General features: G+C 54.5%; 1 protein-coding gene across 5 annotated transcripts in view; it reads right to left on the reverse strand.

The window, feature by feature from the left end:
- The window catches only part of drp2 (dystrophin related protein 2), a 68043-nt gene that overhangs the window by 60122 nt on the left and 836 nt on the right, over window positions 1-7085 (reverse strand). The gene's annotated exons all lie outside the window — the stretch shown is intronic.

A 7085-nucleotide genomic window follows, 5' to 3' on the forward strand; every position in this document is an offset into this window, starting at 1 on the left:
GTTTGCTGTTGCGTAACTGTATTCTTTTCTTAAAAGGAAGTAAACATTGATCTGGGAAACAGAACAGTCTGGAGCCCAACACACTCATCAAGCACTTTGTTTCAGGGACTTCCTGTTCCTGGAACACACTCACCTCCTCCCATCTGTGAGTAATACAGCTCACAATCAGTCCTTCTCATTTACATTCATTTAGTCACTTTTCTGCAAAGCAGCTAACAGCATTGAGCTTCTTACAATTATTTACCCCTTTATACAGCTGGGTAATTTTACTGCACCAATTTAGGGTAAGTACCTGGCGCAAGGGTACTATAGCTGGAGGTGAGATTAGAACCTGTAACCTTTGGGTCCAAAAGTAGCAGCACTGACCACTATGCTACCTACCAACCAACCAACCAACCAACCAACCAACCAACCAACCAACCAACCAACCAACCAACCAACCAACCAACCAACCAACCAACCAACCAACCAACCAACCAACCAACCAACCAACCAACCAACCAACCAACCAACCAACCAACCAACCAACCAACCAACCAACCAACCAACCAACCAACCAACCAACCAACCAACCAACCAACCAACCAACCAACCAACCAACCAACCAACCAACCAACGGGCTAAGGAGGAAAGTGCCACGCACACAGCTGTGTTACGCACACTCCAGCGTAGACAAGCCCATGTTTCAAAATAACTGTGTTTGCAAACACTGGAGCCAAACAACTCAGATGAGGCTGTCATGAGGGTGATGTGGGGTGGGGGGGGTGCCTTCTTCATGAGTTTAATTGTGCAGAAGCGGAGCGTGGAGACTCGTCGTGCACCCACCACCCTACCCCCCCCCAAGCACACACGGTGGGGGGACCGCGGCCGCCGCACGCTCCCATCGGGCAAAAAGCAGAGGAAAGGAGGCCAATTACTGAGACTCGACATCGAACACCGGAGTGCAGCCTGCTGCCGGGATCGCTGCCATCCGCCTTCAAGTGAATCACCGCTCGGCCCGAGTCGAGGCGCACCGAGCAAATCTGTGCTAAAAATAAGGCCTGCGAGCGATTCGCGTGTCCTCGCAGACGGCACACGTCACCGCAACTGATGCAAGCGGCATCAGCTCAGATAAACCGCTTTCGGACCAGGGTTCAAGGGTTCGGGGCGTTCGGTGGACGGTAACACCTGAACCGCGCGCCAAACCACCCCCGTCGCCCACCGCGCAGATGGGAAAACTTGCGCAACTGAAATTTGTTTGATGAATTCGGAAAAGTTTTTTTTTTTTTCCATTTTCACACCGAAAGGTCAGGACTCGGCAATAACCGCGCGGTCGGATCATTTGGGTTTGGCTCAGCGGGCGGCTCCCTGCCTCCCATCCCAGCTCGCTGAAAAGGGCACGCCGGGGCGGAGGGTCTCACGGCGAGCACGGAGAGTTTAACCCCGTGTGGAAATCACGGCTCGCTCTCCCCTCGGGGGGGGGGGGGGAAACATCCTCGCCGCGTCTCCTTGGACCGTCTGATTGGCCGAAATCACGGTTAATTCGAACCTCCGTTTCCATAGGAACCATAATCAAGAAGATGGCCAACGCGGCGGTGAAGCAACGCTGGCCATCCGGCCTTTCGTCGAGCCGACATGTTTCACCTGTGGCACAAACACTCATTCCGCACCTGTGAACACCTTCGCTCGCCTACTTTGAATCCATTAATCGACCGAGTCCAATTTAATGTGGAGCAGCGCAGCTTTATAATCACATTCCGGCAAATTACAGGAGCGACGATCATCCGGAGGGAAGAAAGCGCGGGGAAAACCGAGAATTAATCCCCGACCCCTTGTTAGAGGAGCCAGTGAACAACAGTGTTTGTAAGGGTAACGGTGCAACGATTTCAGTGCTCTGTTTTACCGCGTTCCTCACCCTGAAAGCTTATCTGCAGTCGCGGAGGCCGGCGGGCGAGTGCGTCCAGGCGCTGGATTACGACCCGGTGCCTCACGGGTGCGAGTTCCCACGGGAAGCCTCCGTCGCGCCCTCCTGCTCTGCACAGGTGTGTAAGATCAGAACCGGAAGCTGCGTCACACGTCCCGCGAGGAGGCGTAACGTGGGATCGAAGCCCCTCCGAGAAGCGACGTCTGCTCTCGCCGTACCAGCAGGGGCCCGAAAAGTCCCAGGAAAGAAATGCGCCGACCGAGAGCAGCAAATAAAACCAGACGGAATTAATTACCATGCAACAGAGTGACCTTTTCATTTTGATAAATCATAAAGCAGCAGGGCGGGGGAGGGGTGGACGCGATGCCGACGCGATGTGCGTGTGAGCGCTGCGTTCAGGCCGGGGAAAATGTCCGGTGCACACAAAAGGCGGCACGTGAGCCTGAGGACGAAGCCGCCGCTGCCCGGACGCCACCCGCACGGTCCCCTCACGCCACCCACCCCCCGCCCCCCTTTCTGCATGCGAGACCTGCTTCGTGCGCATTGTGTCCCGGGCCTTTGAAGAGCAAGGAGTTTCAATTAAGCAAATAAGAGACCAATTAATTGAATTATTGAGCGGCTCAGATGGGGAGAGAGAGAGCGAGAGAGAGAGAGAGAGAGAGAGAGATGCTCCTGATCCCAGAGAGCTCCCGGATGGCGGTGGCGTTACAGGAACCCAAGGCTCAGATACAATTCGGGGCCAGACGTGTTGTGACAACTGCCGTTAAGCCGACACGTCCCCGAGGAAGAACGTTATTCCCGATCACGAAGGCGATGTTCAACGGCAAAACAAGGTCAGCAGCCAATCTGTCAATAACCTCTGCAGGAACCCGAGTAAAAGGCCTTTCATCTTTCTCCGTTTTTACTTTTGCGCCCGGCTCCGCCATTGAAGTGACATTTCAAACAGTTCCCCGCAGCCTCCCGTCACGCACATCCTATTTAGCTGCCGAATCCAAAGTCGATTTGCGTTCTCTTTTGTAACCTTATGAATATTGAAGGTGTTTCCCCACCGGCTGGAAGTACAAACAGTCTCCTCCGCTTCATAGATGGAGCAAAGCATGTTTGAAAAGAAAGCAATTCCTGCCCACATAGATATGAATTTTTCCAGTAGTTCATTACTGCTGTATTTTATTTATTAATCACACACACACACACATTGTCTGAACCGCTTGTCCCCTAGAGGGTCGCGGTGAACCGGAGCCTAACCAGGCAACGCAGGGCGCAAGGCCGGAGGGGGAGGGGACACACCCGGGACGGGACGCCAGTCCGTCGCAAGGCACCCCAAGCGGGACTCGAACCCCGGACCCACCGGAGAGCAGGACCCGCTGCGCCACCACGCCCCCATTTATTAATCTATTTCTTTATTTATTTACATTTTTCTTCTTTCAAAATCTTTTTATCGGGGAACGTGGGATGCTTGGGGATTCTTTTTGTATCTAAACGGGCTCATGCATTGCGCCTCCCGTATGGGACGACGTAGGGCGCACCCCTTGTAAAGCCTCAAACTGAATGGCAACAAAGGAAAGCAATAATTACGAACACATGAAAAGATAAAGGCCTCAGCTATATTGTCGGCACGGATTTTCCTCCGGTGATGCTTTGTTCATTTTGGTGTTTTTTTTGTTCCCGCACACCGCCTCTCGTGCGAAAAAAGGCATATTCGTTTGTTAGTGCTTCTGATAAAGCGCAGCGGGAGAGTGGAAATGCCATCTGCGCCTTATCAAAAGAGTAAAAGAGTGTCATACGGGCGTTTAAAGCACGTCGGCGCGGGGGAGGGGGGCTGGGATCCCGCCCCCGAGGCCTGGCCGACCCGCCCCCCAATTGGCCCGGCCGGATGACGGACGGCTTCCGAAGGCCAATCGGAACACAGGTTCGAATCGCGACACACTTTTTTTTGCATTTCAGCCCATGAGAGTGACCCCTTCCGCTGGACCCCTCGTCCGGGTCCCACGCGGACGAGACGGGTACGCGCGACACAAAGTGGGCCTTAAAAACGGCCGCGCCGAAACATTCGGCCGCCGAGGCAGACTAATGGGTCGAAGTGAACGAAAGCAGGGGCGCCGTCGTAAAACAGAGGGCCATTAAACACAGCGGCCATTAAAGGCATTATAAGGGGGCTGGTGCGGCAGTCTGCGCTGACGTTATTGACGAGGGGTCCTTGCGTCGGCCGTAAGTCCTCGCCTCATTAGCATAGTCACGGTGGCGCGGGGGAGGGGGTCGCGCGGGCTCAGCGCGACGTTTTAATTACGGGCGAAGCCTCCCCTCGAACACCGTGCGGCCGCCGCAGGCGCGCCGTCCTCGAGCATCCGAGCTGCTGTTTATTTAGTGCGGCGCATCAGGAGCCAATTATCGCGCAGTCATGGGGATGCTGGGATGCCTCGCGGAAAAGCAGAGGCCCATAATTGTTGGCGCGTTGACACCGCTATGCCGTTTCTCTCACTTGGACTCTTTACTGTTATGCGTTGGTGAAAATCTGGGGACGTGGCAGTTTTCGGGAAACTGGGGGTGCTTGCCGATGCCCACCGCGCTCCGCTATGCCGGGGAAACGCGAACCGGGGGACAGAATTCCGGGCGGCAAAGCAGAGGCAGTGGTGGAAATTTTTCTTTTAAAAAAGGCGGGAAAATAAACCGTAGGAAAGTCGGACGTTCCGGACTAAGTCCTCCAGTCGGGACACGTCTCAGAGTGCAGAGGAGTCTCATCGATGAGCCGGTTTCCAGAATGACCCGGGGCCTGCGGTCACGTCCTGCTGCACACACACACACACACACACACACACACACGCAAATCTGCATCACCTTTAGGAGGCTAATCAGACCGCCTGCTTCCTCACGCTGACGCACAGCGGACCCGGTGGAGGCGGCGCACGATCCCCACGCCGCCACTTTGTCCACCGTCCCTTCAGATAAAGAGGCGGCCGCCTGTCCGCAACACGCCATTTTCCCGCTGCCTTCCAGAAGCTGACGGAGCAGTACCAGCGGCGCGGGGCGGTAAATAACCCCCGTTAATGTGTCCTGCTGGGCTCCCGGCAGACATGGACCTATTCAGCGGGAATAAGAAAGCATCTGTTTCCAGGTTCTAAATAATAGCGAGGAGTCGCCGCAGGCGAATGCTCGGTGCCCTGGGCGCTTGGATTTATAGAGCTAGCAGATCGCTTTTCCTCGGCCTCTTCTGTCCCCCCAACGCGGTCTTCTCGTTCACCACGGCCCCCCGGGTGCCTGAAACTGACAGGTGTGAACAAGGTTTCCCAGGTACCCCCGTCAACAGCCAATGGGAGGTCAGAGCTTGGTGCCGGAGAGCCCTCTTTAACCCGTCCGCCAGTCAACCGTCCCCCCGAGAAACTATAAAGAATTCCCTAAATCACCGGTGGTGAGTTTCGGGTCACGGTTCAGTCAATCGCAGTGGGTAGAGCGCTTTCGTCACCCCCTCCCCCCGCCGCCTCTTTCTTACGATTCTACAGGGACTGTCCTTCATCTCACCTTGCGTTGCAGGTTCGGATCAATCGGTAACTAAAAACAAAAGGACCGCAGCGGGACCACGGCCATCGATGAGCAGCCCTGGTTCAGAACGGTCCATTGATTTCAGAGTCTCAAGCGGCTGCCGTCCGTGTGGCACGGCCTCGCTTTCAGGTCCGGACCCGAAACTGGAAAAACGGTTAATTAAAAACAAGTTTGTTTCTGGAGCAGGAGCCCTGACTTCACAAAGAATATTTAATGTTTTATTCAGGACCACGTTTACAGTTATTCCTGCCACTCGTGCAAACGGAACGACCGCAGAATGATTATGGAGAACAGACCGGATCGCGCCCCTGAATCGGATGTAAATGTAATCAGGGTTAAATGTAACGCGGTACGGTACATTGCAGCGGGTGTTCGTACTCGGGGAGCCTGGTAAGCCTCTTTAAATATCACACGTGTGAAATTCAAGTCGAGACTCACCTGGGAATGCGGGGAAACAAGCGGAGCGAGAAAAGGAACAAACTCGGTTCTGGGCAACGGTACGGCGTGCTTTCTCATCCCTAAACCCTAAATCCCCTGACACACACAGATGCAGATATAGACGAATCCCACCGTCATTCAGGAGGCCCCTGACTTGTTCAAAAGTCTGGGGCTTTAAAGGGTCTAAAACGAACGAAGGAAGTGATGACAACGTTCACTTTGCGTCGCCGTGTCAGCTACGTGTCTCGCCGTAGGTGTCCGGGTGGTTCGAACGAGACCCGATCCTGGGGGCAGGCGGCACGAGGGACGGCAAAAGAGGCGCGAGGACGGGAGCAAGCGTGGATCCGGTCGACAAGGAGGCCTCCGGACCTGCGGTTTCATATGGTTCATTTATCATCGGACAAATGTTCCCGGAAGGACTTCGTGTCACAGACGCTCAGAGTCACGGGCATCAGCGAGGGGGTTGCTGAACCACCGGGTCTGCTCTTCCCAGACAGGTTCTGAGGTTCATGTTGCTGATGGAACTGAACTGCCATCATTGCTTGGACCTGTCAGAGCTTTCAAGATCAAAGTGCACATTGTAAAAGCGCTTCTTTAGAAAAATGTTCTATATATACCGAAGATGTAGATATAATATATATATTTTTTCTCTGCTCTTTGGTGGGTCTGGGGTTCGAGTCCCGCTTGGGGTGCCTTGTGACAGCCTGGCGTCCTGCCCTGGGTGTGTCCCCTACGCCCCCAGTCAGCCCCACGCCCTGCTTTGCCGGGTTAGGCTCCTGCTCGCCGCAACCTTGCTCTGCTATAAGCGGCTTTGGCCAATGTGTGTGTGTGTGTGTGTGTGTGTGTGTGTGTGTGTGTGTGTGTGTGTGTGTGTGTGTGCGCGCGCGTGCGTGCTTCTTAGGCACTATTTCATGTAGTGTTCCAAGGGAGGAAAGCAAATCCTTGGACAGGCTCATTCAAGGTGGGACACGCAGTATTTCCCGCCCTGTTACAGTTGCTCAGCAAGTCGCCTTCTGCTGCTTGAGCTCAGTTGCCTAAATGTCCTTTTTTAAAATCTTTGCTCCACACACACTAGTTTCGTCCTGCTGTGTGTGGACAGAACACAGCGAACATCTGGCTGTGTGTGTGCGCAGCAAGGCGCTTTGTGACAAGAGCTGCTTTTTGGTGGATTTGCGCTCCTCGCTCTCTCGCGTCGCACACTTTCACC

Source organism: Scleropages formosus, chromosome 13 (assembly GCF_900964775.1).
Source record: "Scleropages formosus chromosome 13, fSclFor1.1, whole genome shotgun sequence".
NCBI lineage: Eukaryota > Metazoa > Chordata > Actinopteri > Osteoglossiformes > Osteoglossidae > Scleropages > Scleropages formosus.